The sequence below is a fragment of the Silene latifolia genome, chromosome 4 (assembly GCF_048544455.1).
Source record: "Silene latifolia isolate original U9 population chromosome 4, ASM4854445v1, whole genome shotgun sequence".
NCBI classification, from domain to species: Eukaryota; Viridiplantae; Streptophyta; class Magnoliopsida; order Caryophyllales; family Caryophyllaceae; genus Silene; species Silene latifolia.
Window position 1 is genome coordinate 17,714,887 of NC_133529.1, and position 20,184 is coordinate 17,735,070.

The window sequence follows — 20,184 nt, forward strand, 5'->3', positions numbered from 1 at the left end:
TGACACCATCCCAAAGCAATGGTTCTACACTTTAGATCACAAGAAGGTCGCTACTTGGGAAGACGCCGCAATCGAGTTCTCTAAACAATATGCGGATAATGCCGAGATCCAAGTCAACATGCGTACTCTAGAGGTTCTTACCCAAAATGACAAAGAAGGATTCACCGACTTTCTAAGTAGGTGGAGGAAGACTAGCACTCAACTAGTTGAACGCCCGGATGAGGCTACTCTTGTGGAAAAGTTTGTGGATAATCTCAAGCCCATATATGCCAACCATTTGAGATATCAAAACATCAAGACTTTCAAGGACTTAACCGTATTAGGGACACGAATTGAAGATGACATCCGTAAAGGACTCTTGTCCAAAACGGTAGGTCGAGGATATCAAGGGTCCACAAGTCGTTCATACGGCTCTACTAGCAAGACCGATGAAGTTAACCTTCTCGAGCCATCTAAGAAAACTACTCCACCAATAAAATTCACGAACCTTGGGGATACGTACTCCAACGCTCTAAAAAGGTTAATGAAGCAAGGTAAACTCCAACCCATTGGACCTACTCCCGAACCCGAAAGGAAGTCCAAGTTTTGGGATGAAAATTCATCTTTGTGAATACCATAGGGGCAAAGGACACGACACGAAAAATGCTACAAGTTGAAACACGTGCTTCAAGATATGATTGAAGATGGTCGACTTCCAATTCCACCAGGAGGTAAGCCCAACAACACTCAGAATCCTCTTGGAGTTCTAGTGATTACAAGTGACGAATCTACCTTAGATTGCTCGCATCTTATCTCCCCGAAAGAAGAGGTCATTAATGGGATATGGACGGATAGTGAGGAGGACGTCTATCTCCAAGATCTTTCCTTAATCAAAAGCGCCGAAAGCATCATAGATGAGATCATTGCCATGTTTGGGACTGCAGAAACCAACGCAAAGCAGCAGAAAGGGTGGAGAAAATCTATCAAATGGACTAATAATCAAGGAAGACTCTTCAAGCTCACCACTGGAGAAGGAGAGATGTTCAAAGGAGAACCAGAAGACGACGAGTTCGAGTCGGAGTCGGAGTCAGAGTCAGAGTCGGAGTCTAGAGAAGTCATTAGAGAGTCTACTTCTGTTGTCACCCCCACTCCCTTCGTTTCTCCTAGCTTAGCCTCGAGTAGTCACAGTAGTTCGGGAAATGCCCCAATTACTGTCCCTTTGCCGCCACTGATCATGGATCAGTTGGCTTCTTTGTTTCAACTTTACTCAAATCTTAATATGAATAAATCAGGTTCTGCTTACTCTTCGTGTTATCTTGAGTGCAATTCTGTTTACGATGATACCGAGGATGACCAAGACCAGACTTGCCGAAATACCTCCCTACGTAGCCAAAGAAATACTACAGGAAGGGGAAGGGGGACCAGTAATAGAGGACACCGAACCCATCAATGTAGGAACCGAACTAGAACCCAAAGAACTTAGGATAGGGACTACCTTGAGCTCTACTGAAAGGGCCGATTTCATAGACCTCCTAAATGAATTCAAAGACGTTTTCGCTTGGTCCTACAAAGACATGCCAGGGATCGACAGGGATATCGCCGAACATAGGATTCCGATTAAGCCAGGTTTCAAACCCGTGAAACAGAAGCTTCGACGAATGAGAACAGAATGGGCTCTAAAGATTAAGGAAGAAGTGGACAAGCAATTCAAAGCCGGATTCATCAAAGTTTCCGAGTATTCTGACTGGGTAGCTAACATAGTACCCGTACCCAAAAAGGATGGGAGAATCCGTGTTTGTGTTGACTTCAGGGACTTGAACAAAGCAAGTCCAAAAGATGACTTCCCTCTACCTCACATTGACATATTGGTAGATAATACTGCAGACCACGCATTACTATCCTTCATGGATGGATATGCGGGTTATACGGTAATGTTATACGGTAATGCTATACGGTAATGCCGTTCGGATTGATCAACGCCGTTCGGTTATACGGTAATGCTATACGGTAAGACCGCATTTGTCACCCAATGGGGAACCTATTGCTATACGGTAATGCCGTTCGGATTGATCAACGCCGGAACTACATACCAACGCACCGCAACTACACTTCTACATGACATGATGCACAAAGAAGTTGAGGTATATGTAGATGACATGATTGTCAAATCCAAGGAAAGAGAGGGACATATTGCGAACCTTCGCAAGTTCTTCGCAAGGCTACGAAAGTACAACATGAGACTCAACCCCCAGAAATGCACATTTGGGGTAACATCTGGAAAACTCCTGGGATACGTCGTTAGCCAACACGGTATAGAAATAGATCCTTCAAAAATCAAAGCTCTGATCGAAATGCCACAACCTCAAACAGAAAAAGAAGTCCGAGGATTCCTGGGAAAAGTACAGTACATAAGTCGATTCATATCGAAACATACGATGATTTGTGAGCCTATCTTCAAGAAACTCAAGAAAACAGACCACACCATGTGGGATGACGATTGTCAAAAGGCGTTTGACCGAATGAAGGAGATATTGGCTAAACCACCAGTGCTCATGCCGCCACAACGAGATCAACCTCTTGGTTTATATCTCACAGTAACGGAAACCGCCATGGGTGCCATGTTGGCTCAAACTGTAGGAAGCGAAGAAAGAGCTATTTACTATCTAAGTAAGAAGTTCTTGGAATATGAGTACAAATACTCACAACTCGAAACGACATGCCTCGCTCTTGTGTGGGCAACGAAGAAGCTACGTCACTACATGCTTAGCTACTCCGTCAAGATATACTCCAAAATGGATCCAGTCAAATACCTCTTCGAGAAACCCGTCCTCAACGGACGTACGGCAAGGTGGACTCGATGCTCTCGAATTCGACCTCAAATATGTGCCACTGAAAGTTATAAAAGGTCGCGCCGTCGCCGAATTCTTCGCAGAAAATCCTATCAACGACGCACAAACCATAGATACTTGGTCATTTCCCGACGAGGATATACTTCAAACAGATGTAGACTCCTGGGACCTATACTTTGATGGAGCATCCAACTTAAGAGGGTTCGGAATAGGAGTGTTGCTCATTTCTCCTGAAGGTGAGCATACACCGATTGCTGTCAAACTTGACTTCGAGGTGACAAACAATGCTGCAGAATACGAAGCTTGTCTCATTGGACTGCAAGCGGCAGTAAGCTTAGGCATTAAAAACCTCCGAGTACATGGGGACTCATCACTGATCATCAACCAAGTTATAGGATCTTGGAAAATCCGAAGTGAAAGCCTCGCACCCTATCAGGCTAGGATAGACCAAGTCGCTCAATTCTTTGATCATGTAACATACCTACACCTACCTCGGGAGGAAAATCAATTTGCAGACGCTCTTGCGAAACTTGCATCTTTGATAAATATGCCAGATCACATGATGGAAATGCCTTTGTGTATCGAGCACGGGTGGAGCGGCTTATGTCCATCAAATCACCGATGAAGAAGAAATCGCACAGGAACCCTGGTTCCAAGCAATCCTGAATTTCAAGCTTAATGGTACCTATCCACCAGATATGGACGAGAGGGGACAACGCGCTATACGCCTACTAGCTTCCCAATACATTCTGATGCAAGGAGAGTTATACAAAAGAACACCTCTTGGTGTAGTCCTACGATGCCTTGATCATTCACAGGCACGAAAGGTGATGGAAGAAGTCCACGACGGAGAATGCGGTCCTCACATGAGTGGGCCCATGATGGCAAAGAAAATCACACGTTTGGGATATTATTGGACCACAATGGAATCCGATTGCATCAAATACGTAAGACATTGCCACAATTGTCAAATCTTCAGGAATGTACAACATGTCCCTCCTTCGTTGCTCTACACGATGACATCTCCTTGGCCATTCTCTACATGGGGAATTGACATAATCGGGAAAATAACTTGGTAGGAACAGGAGGTCACTGTTTCATTCTAGTGGCGATTGACTATTTCACCAAATGGGTAGAAGCGGCTTCCTACACTGGTCTTACGGCCAAAAATGTGGCCAAATTCATACAAAATAACATCATCTGTCGATATGGTTGCCCACATGAGATCATTAGCGATAATGGGTCACACTTCCAAGCTGAAACCGAGCAATTGCTAGCCAAATACAAGATTAAGCATCACCACTCTTCGCCCTATAGACCATAGACTAACGGCGCGGTAGAGGCAGCAAACAAGAATGTTGTCACAATTCTCAAGAAAATGATTGACAACTATAGAGATTGGCCAAGCAAGATACCTTTCGCCTTATGGGGGTACCGTACATCTGTCAGGATGCCCACGGGGGCTACTCCTTTCTATTTGACCTACGGCATGGAAGCCGTACAACCAGTCGAGCTAGAGATACCATCCCTGCGTATTCTACTAGAAAGTCAAATCCCGGAGGCAGATTGGAAGAGGGACAGATATGAAGAACTCATCCTCCTGGATGAACGTAGGCTACGCGCCTTACATAATGTCCAAACATATCAATCACGTATCAAACGAGCTTTCAACAAAAGGGTTAGGCCAAGAAACATCAAAGAAGGAGACTTAGTACTCAAATCGGTTAGAGCTCTTTTACCTGTCGACCCAAGGGGAAAATTCAAACCTAATTGGGCCGGACCATTTCTAGTCAAATCCATACTCCCAGGGGGTGCGGTTAGAATTACAGACCTAGATGGGAATGAGTTTTCAAACCCCACAAACCTTGACCAATTGAAACGGTACTACGCCTAGAATAGGACAAAAAACGCGCCTCGCGTAAACCCATGTGTCGCTCTTGCGGCACTAAATAAACGGCCCCTGGCCAAGCTGAAATAAGCTAAATGTCAATGTGCTCTTGCATTTTGACAAGTTTGTCATCCTCATATCATCAAACAAACTAAATTCGCACCTCCAGAGTAAGTAAAAGCTCATGCTTATTTTCTATGTTCATTACAAGCTCTTGCTTCGAACAATTATTCTTTTACATTTACTCGAACTACGCGCAAGGGTTTGATTTCGCTTTTTAAGTGAATACGTAGGCAATCCTTCACAGGATTCAACCCATTATATCTAAAATATAAATAGAAGGACATTTGCATTGCATTTGAAATTCGAGAAGAATAATAATGTAGAAAATCTTAACGGTTCCATAACCATTTAACCTTTTTTATTTCATTCACTATCTAATAATAATAGTAGTACGTTACATAATAAAAATAGAATAGGCTAGGATTCTAAAAATCCCTCCTTTTTATTACAATAATAATAATAATAATAAAATAATAATAATAAAGAGACTTGAACTATTCCTCCATTTTCCCCTTGCCCTTGTCATTCTTGTCATATTTCCCGTCACGACCTCGAGCCGGGCGCTCTTGCACCACTTCAGACCTAATCACCAACGGTCTTTCTCGAGGCCTGACTCTTCCGTTCTTGCCAACCACCACCTCTGCGACAGGAGTAGTCTTTGATTTCTTTGAAGGATGAATGACTTGAAACCCGGCTTCTTCTTCTCCCTCTGTCAGATGCTTCTCCTTCTCTTTCTCTCCCTCGCGCACCTTGTAGTCAACAGGCTCGCGTTTCCTCAGTCTCTCGCGCTCTTCCGGAGTTGCGGCCTTTCTCCACCTCGGATAAGAATCGACACCCACAAAGCATTGGTGGAGAAGCTCAAGAACCACATGTTTCTTTGGGCCCATTTAATGGCCCACTCCCTTGCTTTCGTAGTAAGCGCCATAGCGATCTGCGGGGACGGTATCAAGCCTAGGGATCTTCTCGCTTCAGCCCAACTTGCCTCATCGGTCTTTCCGGAAAGATGCATACCATAAACTCCAATCCAGGAATGCGCACGGACCTAGTGGGATCCAAAGAAGATACTCGGTGACAAACTTGAGGTGCCACCACGGTGACAACCCACCTAATCAACGGACCATCATCATTCTTGACTTGTTCTTCCAATAGTCACGGACCCGGGTGAAGTCCACCATGTACAACCGCGTCCTCATCGCAATCGAACGAGCATGATAGGAAAGTGCATGAACTGGGGGCTCGATCAATCGGAGCCGTTTCATAAGCCAAACCTACCAGAAGCAGGCATTAGTCGACACAAAAAAAAAAAAAAAAAAAAAAAAAAAAAAAGATGATGTCTTTTATTTGCAAAATGACGGGACTCCCCAAGAACGGCAGATCGCGGTTGGATTTCCTATTGTCCAAACCCAAAATGATCTCTCCTAAGCACAAGCAAGCTGGGCTCCTGCGCAGCTCCATTTGCTCAATAAGACCCAAAAGACGGGGATCACCTCTCAGGTCTTCGTCAACGTGCCCCTAGAAGACGTACACGTGCAGCAAACAAAAGCCAAATGCCCTCCTCCTGGCAACATGAGAAACAGTAGGGTCGGCCCTGTTGATGAATCGGTCTACAAAGTCCAACATTCTCACACCTTTCGGGGTAACTAAGCGGTCCACCTCAAGTCTAGTCAGTCCAAACAAGTCTCTGAATTTGCTCTTATACCCTTGTGAAGTGGAAGGAACGGCAGGTAGATGTTCGGGGTCCCACCCACCAATAGCAGCAATTTCTTCAGGAAATGGGCAAATATCACCTCCTGGGAATGCGAAAACATGATAATTCGGGTCCCAATAGTCAAGGCAAGCATCCAAGAACGGTTTAACTACCTTAATGAGTTTCAAACTCAACAAAGACCCAAGGTTATAAGCACCCATGTCGTGCTTCTCCATATTCGAAAACTCGTTGGTCCATTCCTTCAAGCGGATCTCCAAAGTATTCATGATGACAATTCTCTTTTTGAAGATTTATTTTGGGAGTTTTATGTGAATAGACGAAGAAGAGACGAAAGATTTGTGTGAATTTAACGCCCCGTCGACGGTTCTATTTATACTAATTGCTGTTTCCAAAAATCCGCCAGAACGGACAAGCTTGGGAACAGGCGCAGCGCCTGCTGCGCCTCTTCAAAAGGACGCAGCTCATGCTGCGCCTTTTCCCCGGTCTCACTTCTGTGATTTCCGCGTTGGATCTTTCCAAATTCTATAACGCATGATTTCCTATTCCTGCGGGGTTTTATTTTGGTAAATACGAGAAGTTTACCATGTTTCAGACTTCCTAGATTCGCGGGCACGCATTTCAAGGCAACATCGACATTTCTGCCATTATATCACATATTTCATTTTAAACCTAATTTTCCCTTTAATTTTGGCTTGTGCATATTGATTTCTTTTATTTGATTTCTATTTTCTAAACTTATAGATTTCTTTTTTTTCTTTTTTTAGGGGGTAACCCTCCCTACCGTCCGGTCATTTCCGGCAAAATTTTTGCACTTTTGTGATCTTTTGCGTCTCATTTTGCGCTGATTAAAGGCCTTATGTATATAAAATGTATGTTTTGCGTGATTTCTATGTAAATTTCGGCAGCATGACGGCGTAAACCGTTATCTACCAAACCTATTCAAGAACTAACCTGCAGGTACAAGCAACACAACCCAGCAACAAAGGCACTCAGGCCATCGTATATACACCAAACAAAGCAAATGTACAAGAATCGGGGCTTGCGCCCGAACGAAGTCCAAAAGCACAAGCAAACTGGGGGCTTGCGCCCCAAACAGAGTTCAAAAATGTTTCAGAATCAAATGTCCAAATGTACAAGTCTACAAAACTACACAAGACTACTGCTGGGCGCCCTCCAACTCGGCAACTCTCGCCACCAGAACGGCGATCTCGGCGTCCCGAACCTCGAGCTCCCTCAACACGCGAGCGGTTTCCTCCCGAGACTGGGTCAACTCTCGCTCCAGCTCGCGGTCACCCTGTAAACAGCAACAAATTGGCTCATGTCAATCGATTCAAGCAAAATTGGAAATCAAAAAAAAATCAAACAAAATCAAAAGTCAAATAAGGTTCATACCTGACGACCTCGACCACCGACGAGTGCCTCGATGGCAGTAGCTCGCAGCCGGTTGGCCACCCTCCATAGCGCCACGAACCGGGACGGCCCGACCTGCATTATCAAAAGAAATTCTCAGCAAATTGAGCAAACTCAATCAAATGTGTTCTTACACAAAAGTCATACAAGTTGGAGGCTTACCCTCCGAATCGAGATCTTGCCAGTCATCTAAGCCGGATCCGTCACAGCTACGTCAAAGTCACGCAACTCGGAGATCGTCGTCCTCCCGGTCGCGTCAGTGTACTCGAGGGTCTCGGGGTACTCTGGGGGCTCGATGCCCGCTGCCTCAACCTCCTGCAAAGACAAATAGCTCTCGTTAATCGATGATCCTTCATCGCAATTCTCGAAGTCAAATCAAGAAAAAATGAAAGATACTCACCACTACCGGCCAGTACGCCAACCTCCCGTAAAGGAACGCCGAGTAGTCCTCGCCAGGCAGAAGAAGGTCGTCGCCACTGGCACCAGCCAAGTCCGCCTCCCTCTCGGCCTCGAAGGCTCCCTAAACATCGTCCGGGAGGATCGACGGAACCGTCAACACGTCCCGAGAGCACCGACGAGCCAACCGCTCGCCCAAGTACCACACAGGACCCATCGACGTCCTCAACAGCAGTCGACTCGGGCTCCTAGGTCGAAGGACCTCAGCGACAAAAGGAGGCGCTCCAGCGAACTCCGCCCAAGGTCTGGGCACCCACTGTAACAAGATAAGGCACAGATCATTCCTATGATCAATTAAAAGCAAAGTATAAGAAGAATAAATGAATACAAATGGGATACTCACGCTGCTCAGCTGAAGAGCGTTCACGTCCCGCCGGTAGACATTGTGAGAAGAACGCTTGCTCTTCGTCCGGCACATGACCCAATCCCTCACCACGGGATAGGCCCTCTCCAACGGCTCCGTCCTCTTGGGCGCGAGGCCCGGAAAGTAGGAGTACACCCACGCCTGTAAAACAGGATAATCAATGACGATCTTTCGTGATTTGATAAAGAAAGGAAGTTACTTTGGTCTAAAGGTTCATACCTCCAACAGTAGTCCAGGTCCGACAGCACCAGGAGAAGTCCCCTTCTCCATCAACTCCGGACGAACCATGGCCCTCATGAAGCGGATGAGGACCGCAAAACCAGCAGTGACCCAGTCCCAGCGCCCTAGGGAACTCAGGTCAGAAAGGAAGGAAAGGAGCTTCGTCGACTGCCTCTCGCCCTTGTCTCCGAGGTAAATCGAAGACAGAAACCACCAAAGCCACAGACGAGCCCTCTGCTCAGCTGTGCAGGGAGGAGGAGCCGTCTCCCTCCCATCGATCGTCACCAGCGCCGGGGTCTTCCCCGCAAAGTAGTCTCGAACGTAAGAACTGGGTACCAAACCCAAGATCGCAACGACCTTCGGCGACAAGTTCCAGCCAATCAACCTCCTCGCCTCGGCCGAGTCCGCCCTCATGGCGATCTCTCCGGCCACACCATCTCCTCGGTCCCACACGGACGGAAATCATGCCGTAATCCTCCAAAGTGACTCCCACCTCACCAAAAGGTAGGTGAAACGTGGAAGTCGTGTCCCAGAATCGGTCCAAGAAAGCACGGACCAGGCTAAGGTTAGCCCGCAACTTCCTCTTCACGATATCCCTCCAGACCTGAACCAGAGGACCGAACGCTCCACGCTCGATCATGGCCCTCTCCTCCGCCGAATTTGCTCGTAGTGCTCCATCATTTGTCGTATAACCCGAGAACGACCTGATGTTCCCGGCCTCCTATTATGATTTGAAACAAAGCTATCCTTAGTTTTGAATGAAATTTGAAAGAAATTTGGACAAAAAGAATGAAAGAGGATGAATAATGAGTAGTGAATTCCTATTTACCATGCTCTTCACCGTCCTGTAGGACAGGTGACCCTCTGCAGCCCACACGAGGTGCCTACTCTCCCAAGTCTCAGCCCACGCAGGAGCTCCTCTCAGCTGATGACCTCCTCGCCCGACGTTGGCCCGTCTCGGGGCCTCCTCCTCCTCGACGGCCTCCTCCTCGTGAGCCTCGTCTCCAGCAGCCATCACCGCAGCGGTGAAGGCCTGCTCTACAGCCTCCTCAACAACAGTGGCGTCTATCTCCATGGGAGCTCTCCCAGAAGTAGAAGCCTCATCACCTGCAAAGCAAATTCAGGCCACGTCATATGACGACGAGCCTTTGTTAAGGGGTTTTCAAGCCTTCAAAGCCCTGAAACTACTCCTCCCGTGCCATCATTGGCCACGTTCCCATCAACCCGGTCGCTCATGCGATAAATTGGGTCAAGTCAAGTCCAATTCGAAGCCTAGTTCTGGGTTCGAGTCGGAAATTCGGCAGCATTTCGCTATAACGGTGATTATGCCCTAGAAAGGTGTCCTGAAAAAGTTGTCACAAACCAAAATTCCGATATGGTAGGAAGTTTACCCATCATTCAAGGATCCCAAATATCAAATTTCATCGCCAATGGGCAATCCTAAGGCTATTTTCGAAGCAATTTACGGTTCAGCTGTAAAACCGTCTCAAAAATTCACTCAAAGGCTCAAAACTTGACGAAAATTCGAAGCGAATGCATGGTTATGTTTCTAACATCACCTACTATCCATTTCTAGTGTCAATTTGGCAAGGCAAAACCATTTGGGGGAAAACCCCAAATTTTCGATCAAAAGGGTCGAAAACCCTAATTTTCGCGGCTCAAAATTCGACAAATGTAGAAGATTAATGCAAGATCAAGACACATACCTCGATTATTCATGTTTAAAGCAAGCTTTTGAATCAAACCTTGGCGGAAATGGTGAAGATTTGAGAGAGAAATCGTGTGAATTGTGTTTCGAAATAATGAAACAATGCCTCTGATTTCGCGTTTTTACGCAGGAAAGCCAAATTGGGGAAAAGACGCAGCAGGCGCTGCGCCTCTTCCAAGAGACGCAGTTCTTGCTGCGCCTCTTCCTTCTGTTCCCTCCACACGGATTTTCAAAAATCCGTTATAAGTTCGTTATTTGTGGGCCCATCTTTGGTGCGCCTCTTCCTCGATGCTATTTTACTCTTTTGGTCCGTTCGACGATTTTCTTTCGTTCCGGCTCGCATTTCCAAGCCAGTAGCGGACTGTCATTCCTTCCAAGGCTCATTTTTCTTGTCGCAACGAGCATTTACTTACTTACAAAAATTTGACACACCTTCATTATGTCTCAAGCGAGAGTAAGCGTACGCGCTGTCTCTCTCAAGACGTGAGGATTGACATCTACCTAAGCAGATTTTTCCCTCTAGCAGTTCCCAACCGCGTCCTGCCACTCGCATTTGTTCCCAGCGTAGCAGTATTTTGCAGTATTGCTCACTCAAGATTTCTTCCATGACGATCAAGATGTTCCTAGTCGTCAAAATATTTGTCCCACAGCAAAAGATATTTTGCGATTATTGCTCACTCAAGATTTCTTCCATGACGATCAAGATGTTCCTAGTCGTCAAAATATTTGTCCTCGCCGCAGTGATATTTTGAGTATTGCTCACTCAAGATTTCTTCCATGGCGATCAAGATGTTCCTAATCGTCAATATATTCCCCAACAAGAGTTCGCTTGAGACCGACGCAAGCCGATTCAACCTCAAGTTTTGCCAGAGTTCGCTTGAGACCGACGCAAGCGGATGCCCCAGTAGTTTCTACCGACGTCCTGCTACCCTTACTATATTTTGTGTTTCCCCGCGGAGTTCGACAGGGTGTCGTTCTCCAGAAGTTCCTATACCCAAACCTTAGCTACCTTTAAGTTGACCTTACTGTTAGGCCTCCTTCCCGTCAATGCTTTCCTTTAGGGCCCCATACCCTAGCATAATCCTTATATATACCCTTTAGGTCTTACCCTTAGCTCCCATGCTCAACCTTAGCTCCTACGCAACTCCGAAAGCATCTCGAGAAGAAGTCTCAGGTATGGTCTCTTCTTATGGCTGGCGAGCCTCCTTACGTAGTCTAATGGACTTTAAACGACCCTCCCCGATAGTCGACAGACTCTAAAATGTTCCCGACGACAGGTCATTGGCTCAGACCCCTTGAGCCGCCTCGCGTCGCCATAGTCGTCAGGTTTTAATCTTCGATTGACCTGATGGCTATACTTTGACTTTCGCCTTGTCCAAGCCTCAGTCAAAGTGGGGGCTATGTAGATACCTCGTTTCTGCACCTCCCGCAAACCACCCGGTGATGATTGGGCCGCATGTTTGATACGCGAAACGATTTGTGACAGTTCGTAAGATTATCGTCAAGTGATTGCTCAAATATTAAATGTCTACCTCTTAGATGTCATCTACGCACCGATACGGTCGTTTTGGCAGTAATTAGAGTACATTCGGAGTCCGGGTCAAAAACTGTCTCCATTTTCTGATAACCGTTAAATCCCGAGTCAGAATGTTCTGGAATGTTCCGGATATTTCTATTCCATACTTCATAAATTTTATCTTTTGGCAAATAATATCTCGTAATATTCATAAGATATTCGAATTATTTCCGTCCTACCATAACTCAAACGCGGAAATCTTTCTTCAGCAGGAGGAAACCTCCTGGGAATAGACGCAGCAGGAGCTGCGCCTCTTCCAAGAGACGCAGTGGCTGCTACGCCTCTTCCCAGGCCCTTTTCTGCATGTTTCACGTATCTTTTTCATATCTTTCCGAGATTCACTTCCAAAGAGCCTCCGAAACCCTAATTCCTTCACGTGATTAGTATAAATAGGAGCCTTCGCTCCTCATATTTCTCACGCGAGTGTCCGCCCTTCTCTTCTCCCTTTGCATTCTAGACTTTGTTCTTACTTATTGGCGCCTACGTGCTTGAACTTTCGACCACGTAAGCTCGGATCTTTCCGGGTACCAGCCTCTCCGTTGCATGACCGACCAATTTGACCAACTACACTCAATCAACTTAATTAATCAATCGTTTTCCTCTTACGAGGGCACTCTCTTTGCATTCGCGTCGAGCATCACTAATCGATATCTTAGTTCTTCTCGTTTCGTCAACATGTAAGTCTGAGGGTGTATAATCCTTATTTATTTATTGTATTTACTTTTCGTATCATCAATTGTAAGGTTTACGTCGAAAATACCGTTAAAATCGATTTCTAAAACCCTTTGTTAAAACCTGTTTTTGCGGATTTCCAGTAAGTAACCGTCGAGAAAGGACGCAACAACTGCTGCGCCTCTTCGAAGGAGCGCAGTTCCTGCTGCGCCTCTTCGTGAGGCTGCCGCAGTTCCTGCTTCCTTTCTTCTTCGTTTGTCCTCTGTAATTCGTATTCAATTCTTTCTTTTGCTTGTTCGTCTGTTAATTCTTCGTAATGATAACATATAAATCACATGTGTATGATTCATCATTCATTAATATGTTTTAATTATCATAAATCCGACTTAAATCCCTTATATCCAATATTTGCGGGTTTTCGTCATTATAATTCAATTCCGGGTTGTAGAGGTTCAATTTGTTCATATTGGGTTTCTGGAATTCGTCCTTGATATAGTTTAATCCGTCTTTTATCATATTCATCGCATATTCGTCATGTATCATCATGTTTAGACTAGTTAATTGATTTCAATAGAGGACTCATTAATATTTATCACTTCTATCATTGTTTCATAATCCGTTTGCATCTCATTCATGTTTTACTGTTTCTATGACCATCATTCACATGTAATTAACCTATTAATCACTTCCATCCGAGTAAATATTTTAATCCATCATTAAATTCATCAATTCCAATTAACGATCTGCAGTTCCGGCTTCACAGCCAGAACTCACCCTTGGAACAGACGCAAAGAATCGCTTGCGCCTCTTCCGAGGGCGCGATCTTCTCTGCGCTTTGTTCCCGGATGATTTCTGTCCCTGAACTCCGTTTCTGCCTTGACCTAGTTTAATTAGCATACGTATAATTAACTATTATCCGTATTATCACTTTCTGTTTCGTTCGTTAATTTATTTGATTCTTTCTTTTATTCTTTTTTTCTCAAACTATCCGTTTTAAAGGTATTTTCGACATAAATCGCCTATCCTTTGTAATTAATGTAATTTTCATTATTGTAGTTTATAATTATTGTATTTCTTTTATTGCTTGTATGTTTTCACATGTAAATCAACATTAAATCCTATTTCGACATTAATTGTTTGCTAAATTATGTGTTTACCGACCTAGTTAAATTCTCACATGCTAGGATTAAAACTTGGATGTTGCATTGCATGCATATAGCCGACGATATATCAAGTACGAATAACTTCCCTAATCATTAGTAGAGGCCGCTATCGAGGCGGGCGGGATTAGGTGTTCGATCAAAAGAGCTTCCTATTACGTACCCTCACCCCTTACTCCAGATCTCCGTGAGCACCCGTGTTCATTGGCATCCACGAGAGTCATTCTAGACATAGAATGCTAAGGGTAACGATTGCTTAGTGTTCATGTCACTACTTTGTGTCTTGACATGACACGAGGTATTCGAACGGTTCCAATTTCCCATAAAAATTGGTGGCGACTCCATACAAAATGCAAACGCTTGTTCCGACCTTCACCAAGCGCCCCCGTGGGCGGCCCGCTGTCCACAGTAAGCTGCCCAGGGCTCCAGGAAACAGAGTATATATGCTAGTTATGACCGACTACTTCTCAAAGTGGATTGAAGTAGAGGCAATGACAGAGGTAAAAGAGCAGCAGGTGATCTCTTTCATCAAGCGCAACATCATAAGCAGATTTGGGATACCATCCGAGATCATATGCGATAATGGGTCCCAGTTCATATCAGATAACACTGAGGGCTTCTGTGCACGATGGAACATAACACTGAGAAAGTCAGCCCCTAGATATCCACAAACCAACGGCCAAGCCGAGTCCAGCAATAAAATCATTGTGGAGAACCTCAGAAAACGGCTGGAAGAGTTGGGGGGAAAATGGGCAGATGAACTGCCACTGGTACTCTGGTCAGACAGAACAACACCAAAAATGGCAACAGGTCAAACTCCATTTAGCCTTGTATACGGAGCGGAGGCAGTGATACCCTCAGAAGTTCTGGTACCCACGCACAGATACGGCTGTCAGACGGCAGAGCAAAACAAAGTCGAAATGGCTAGGAGCCTGGATACAATTGATGAGCTGTGAGAAAGCGCTTACATACGTATGGCATCATATAAACAATCCGTAGCAAGGACATATAACAAGAATGTCAAGGTCAGGACCCTTGAAGTAGGGGACCTCGTACTCAGAAGGGTATTCGAAAATACCAAGAACCACAAAGCAGACAAGTTTGCCTATAAATGGGAAGGGCCATATCAGGTCGAAAGCGTTATCAAGAATGGGGCATACAGGTTGATGACCATGTACAGTCAAATCCTGGATAAACCCTGGAACATCCGTCACTCGAAATGGTACTTTGTCTGACAAAGTGCCAAAACTTTAGTGTACAAAGGACCTTTCAAAAGTCCGTGAAGCAAAAAAAAAAAAAAAGAAAAAAAAAGGGGGTGGGGGTTAGTATAGGCTTTAGGCGTTGGTGTGTTTTCAAAAACTTTTTTCTTTTGTCTTCCTTAGTTTTTCTTTACTCAAATAGAGTCGTTTTTAAACCAAGTATTCCAGACTGTGGCTTCCTGGATCCAGGTGTTGCCCTGGAACACCATGAGATAGCACCAGGTAATTTGCACTACTTTGGACTTTATAATGCTTCTACGAAGAAAGGCTTTGGTACTAATGTTGGTCACTTGTCAGATGAGGCACACTTTGAAGGTCCAGCCATGTGAGGCTACGAAGACGTTTATCTTAAGTCAAGCCACATGGAGAGCATACGCCGAGGTAGCGCGCAGGGTACGGCATACTAAGACCACCCATACCTTAATGTTAACTCAGTAATCCCATAGCTATGTCGTAGATCAAAGAGTGCACGCACGGATTTCAAACGTCTGGAACCACAAGGGACGCAACATTCCTTGTTAGTCAGAAACATTCAATGAAGGTACGCTCTAATCAGCTAACCCTAGTGATAAGATATTTTACGTCATGGGTAAAATATGTTATCAAAAGTCTACCACCAGGAGCAGGAGCTGTGCACCTGGAGCCAGGTCAGCTTCTTGGGTACACCTACGTGGAATCAAAACTCTAGATGTAACACCCGCGAATTTCAATTTTGACATTTAAAATTTATGAAACCGTTTAATCACTTTATTATATATCTTTGAATTATTCAATTTAATTAATTTTATGTCAAACAGGATTTTTATAAACGTATTATATAAAAGCTCATTTTTATAAAAATACGTATTATTATTAAATTATATTTTTGAGGCATAATTTATATAAGAATATATGTATACGTATTTTTGGTCGGACAAAAATAGTGACAGTAATAATGTTAGTTTCCGTCTCAAATTGAAATAAACTCGAGACGTTTTTCCGTCTAACAATAGACCGTCACATTTTCATATGTAAGGTTATTCTTAATCTCGACCAATCAAAATTCAACAACACTCATACACCTACTCACTCACACCCCACATCTATATATTATTATTATTATTCATTATTATTATTATTATTATTATTATTATTATTATTATTATATATTACTATTATTATACTCCTTGTTGTCCTAATGCTACGTCCCCACACACCCACACTCCTTCTCCTTCCTCTTCTTTTCGAAAACAGCAGCAGCAACACGAAAACAATGCAGAGCCCGTACACCATTAAATCGCCTCGTCCAAAACCAAGATCTCTCCCTTATTTCTCAACCAAACTCCATTATTTTTCCACCATTAGCCTCCCCTCCTCATTCTCTTTCTTCCTATATAAAAAAGAGCCAAGCTTTCGTCTGTTCCATTTCGGCCATCTTTCAAGGACGCGGTTTCTGGGCTAATATCTTCCATTTTTGGGTTTAGAATCACCCTTGGATGGTTCCTTGGACGTTTAAGAGGTCATAAACCGGTAACGGTGATAGGTTACTCGACAATAAGTCGATATTCCGCCCCTTCCTCCTCTGTTTTCACTTTTTTTTACCGTAAAGTTAAGTCCTTTTTGTCTCCCTCTGGGCTGTGGTTTAGTTAGCGGTGTTAGTCGTTACTTCCCGTGGTTGTTTGGATAGTTGGACTCGTTTCAAGCTGAATTTGGGTATGGGGGAGAGCTGTCGGAGTCACCGTGTGTCTCGTGTTTATGTGCTACCGCTGTTCTTGTTTTCTTCCCTTCCTGAACTTCACCTTGGTGCAATCTGTGTTGGTCAATCGTGCCTTAAACGTGTTTGTATCCGTCTTAACATACTTATATTTCCGTCTCGTGGTCCGATTGTAGAGGTTTATCGGTCTGACTTTGTAGTTCATGGACCACGGCGTGCCTGACAGGGGACCTGGCTGGGTGGTAGTAGTGGTTGGCCGTGGGTTAGCAGCGTGGCCACGGCCTGGCCGCAGCTAGGGTGTGCACGGGTTAAGTAGTGGGTAACCACCTTATTCCCTCTTGCACTACACTTAGTGAGTTATTTGGTTTTTGGGAATTGGGCTTCTTGTTATTTCAGACTATTGGACTACTCTTGTTGCAAATCGTTTTGTTGCATTGTTTTAGTTTGGGCCACATTGGGTTACAATTTGTGGTGTGGTGCCTTGGACTGGTTTACACTTTAGGTTATTGGGCCGGATTTATAGGATAGTGTGGTCTTGTAAATGACCGTTTGCGTTCACTTATAATTTAGTTCGTGTTTTAGATAACGTAAATTATTCATTATCATTCATTATGTCTTATTTAATCGGCATGTTAAATTATAAAATGAAATATTTATCTGCATAAGACAAGTATGAGATATTTATTATTAAATAGTTATTTGTGACGAGTCATATCCTTGATAATGTCTTGTATTGTTCGGTGGTGTGGGTCGTGGTCCTATCGAACACTAGGGGTGAGCCATAGGCCTTCTAGTTGCGATATGATCGTCGGAACCGATGTTCCCATCCGTACTTATGGTGAGATGCAAGCCATGAGTATGAGTGTGACATTAATAATCCCGTCCCATGTACTTGTTTGTTGTACTTGTTTATTCTATTTAACCGGCATGTATAATTATGGAATGAAATGTTTATTTATATGTTACAAGCATGAAAAGGTTATTATAAATAATTATTTGTAAGAGTCGTATTCTTGTAGAAATGCCATATTACCATCGTATATGCTTGACATACATTTTTGCCCTGCTTGTGCTGTTCTGGCAAGCACGGGTTTGACCTACTTGTCTTTGATTCGGCAAGTACGGTATTGGCCTACTTGTCTTTGTTCGCAAGTACGGCTTTTGGCCACTTGTGTCTTTGTTACGGCAAGTGAGTCTTATCTTAGTCTTTCCGCCACTTTCGTGTTGTTTTGGCGATTGGGGTACTCGGTCTCCATGAGTAGTCGAGTCTTGGGTGCGTCTTTGTCTTTGGCGCACGTCGAATCGGGATGTACACCCGAGAATCTGCAGATTTAGACTAGGACCGTATTATTATCGTAGTCCTACCCGGGGAAATTATAGTCTAAAAGTGATAAATGTCTTGCATTATTGGGATGGTTACTTTGGTCATGTCTCCTTGAAATACGTGCTCGTGGCTAAGTGGTCGTGTCTGTTTCCTTGTCTTTCTTTTCCATTTATTTATTGTTGCTTATGCCTCACTTGTTTATTCCATCATTTCTTTTATTCTTGTTGGTTTAAACACGTATGATCCCATGTTTGGTTATAATTCGATTCACCCATGTCTTATCTAATATGATTGTTTGTTTATGTTCTTTGTTATGTTTGTTTCGACACATTGTGGCTGGGAGAACCTTGAGTTACTCCCCACTGACTGTGGCGTTCATGTTTACATGAATGACAGGTTGTGAAGATGCTTACGTGGGGAAGACGTGTGGGCTAGCGAGAACCAAACCCTTGGACCTTAGTTTCTAGTTCAGAAACCCTTTATATCTTTATTCGTGGGATATCTTTTCCCCGCCTTCTAGACTTGGGTTGTAATAACCTAATTTTGTCTATTAATGTATTTGTTTCGTTTTATTTTGGCACCCGCGTGTTAATCTTTAAATAATAACAAAAGGTTTTTTAAATATCACAATTTCCGCTTTAATTTATTAGTTATATTTTCCGCATTATCGCGGGGTGTCACACCAGAAATCAATGGCAAAAACACAAGTATAACAAAAGTGGGGCCTAGAAACCTGGGCCCAGAGCTACTTTAAGTTAAGGCACCTGCTACCTTTAGCAGGCGCCATCAGAAGTTCAAAACCTGCACACCGGCAGGCACAAAATGAGCCAAAACAAGAAAGAAAATAAAAAAGAGTTTTTTATAAAACTTGCGCCACACAGGGCCAAGTCCCCAGATAATTTGAAATAAAATTTAAGAGAGGTCAATCCTCTCGACAACTGCATCCTGACCATTGCTCTGCTCCCCGTGCTCTACTTGCTTCTCCATTGCAGGTGCCTGGACAGCCTCAAGATTTGTAGTGGCGCCATCACCAGTCTCCCCCGCCAGGATCTCCTCCACAGTCCCAGAGATGGTTCCAGAGATATCCATGGCTGTGACATCAGGCTCCGGGTTAGCAGCTTCAGCTTCAGGAGGAAACAGGGCGCTCAGGTCCATGCCATTGGGAAATGCGCGGGCAAACTCGGCCAGCTCCTCCTCCAGGTTCCAGGATGTGTGCCTCCCCTCAGTATAAGCACGGATGCAGTCAATCCGCCCCTCAAAAGCAGTGTAGGCTCCCACATTCTTGGCTAGCTCAGCCATCTCTTCAGCACGGGCCTCCGCCTTTGTCAGCCCAGAAGTCAGAACGCAGTTAGCTTCCTGCGTCCTCGCCAGCTGGTCTTTAGCAGCCTCCTTCTCTTTTAGAGCCACATGGAGCTGTTCCCTCAGTTTGGCCCAGGTAGTTGTGAGCTCCTTATTCTTCCCCACGGAAGCCAAGCACTCAACCTTGGCTCTCTGCAACATCTTGCGAAGGTAGAGAGATGATTGAAGAGCCTGCAATAAGTAAACCGAGAGTCAGGAAAGCACAGGGGAAAAGAGAGAAAGGAGATAGTGAGGGAAGACTCACAAGGAAGCAGTGTTCAGCAGCCAGGTCAGTCATCTCCTGGGGGGCAGTCGAGTCAAATGCCTTAGAGCAAGCCGGAGTCAGGAACCTTTCCAGCGCAGGCCAGTAGTTGGCCTGATCAGCATCCCCAAAGTTAGCAGGAAGGCGCAGCAGCAGCTCGTCAGCATGAACAAGGGACCCAGGCGCATGCGATATTGGGGTCACTTCAATAGGCTCTGGAGCAGGCCTAGAGGAGGATCTCCTTCTTTAGGATCAG

At 44.6% G+C, this 20,184-nt stretch overlaps 1 protein-coding gene across 1 annotated transcript in view; it reads right to left on the bottom strand.

Moving 5' to 3' along the window:
- Positions 1-20,184, bottom strand: part of LOC141653130 (ubiquitin-conjugating enzyme E2-23 kDa-like) — a 48,100-nt gene that overhangs the window by 16,537 nt on the left and 11,379 nt on the right. The window lies entirely within an intron of this gene.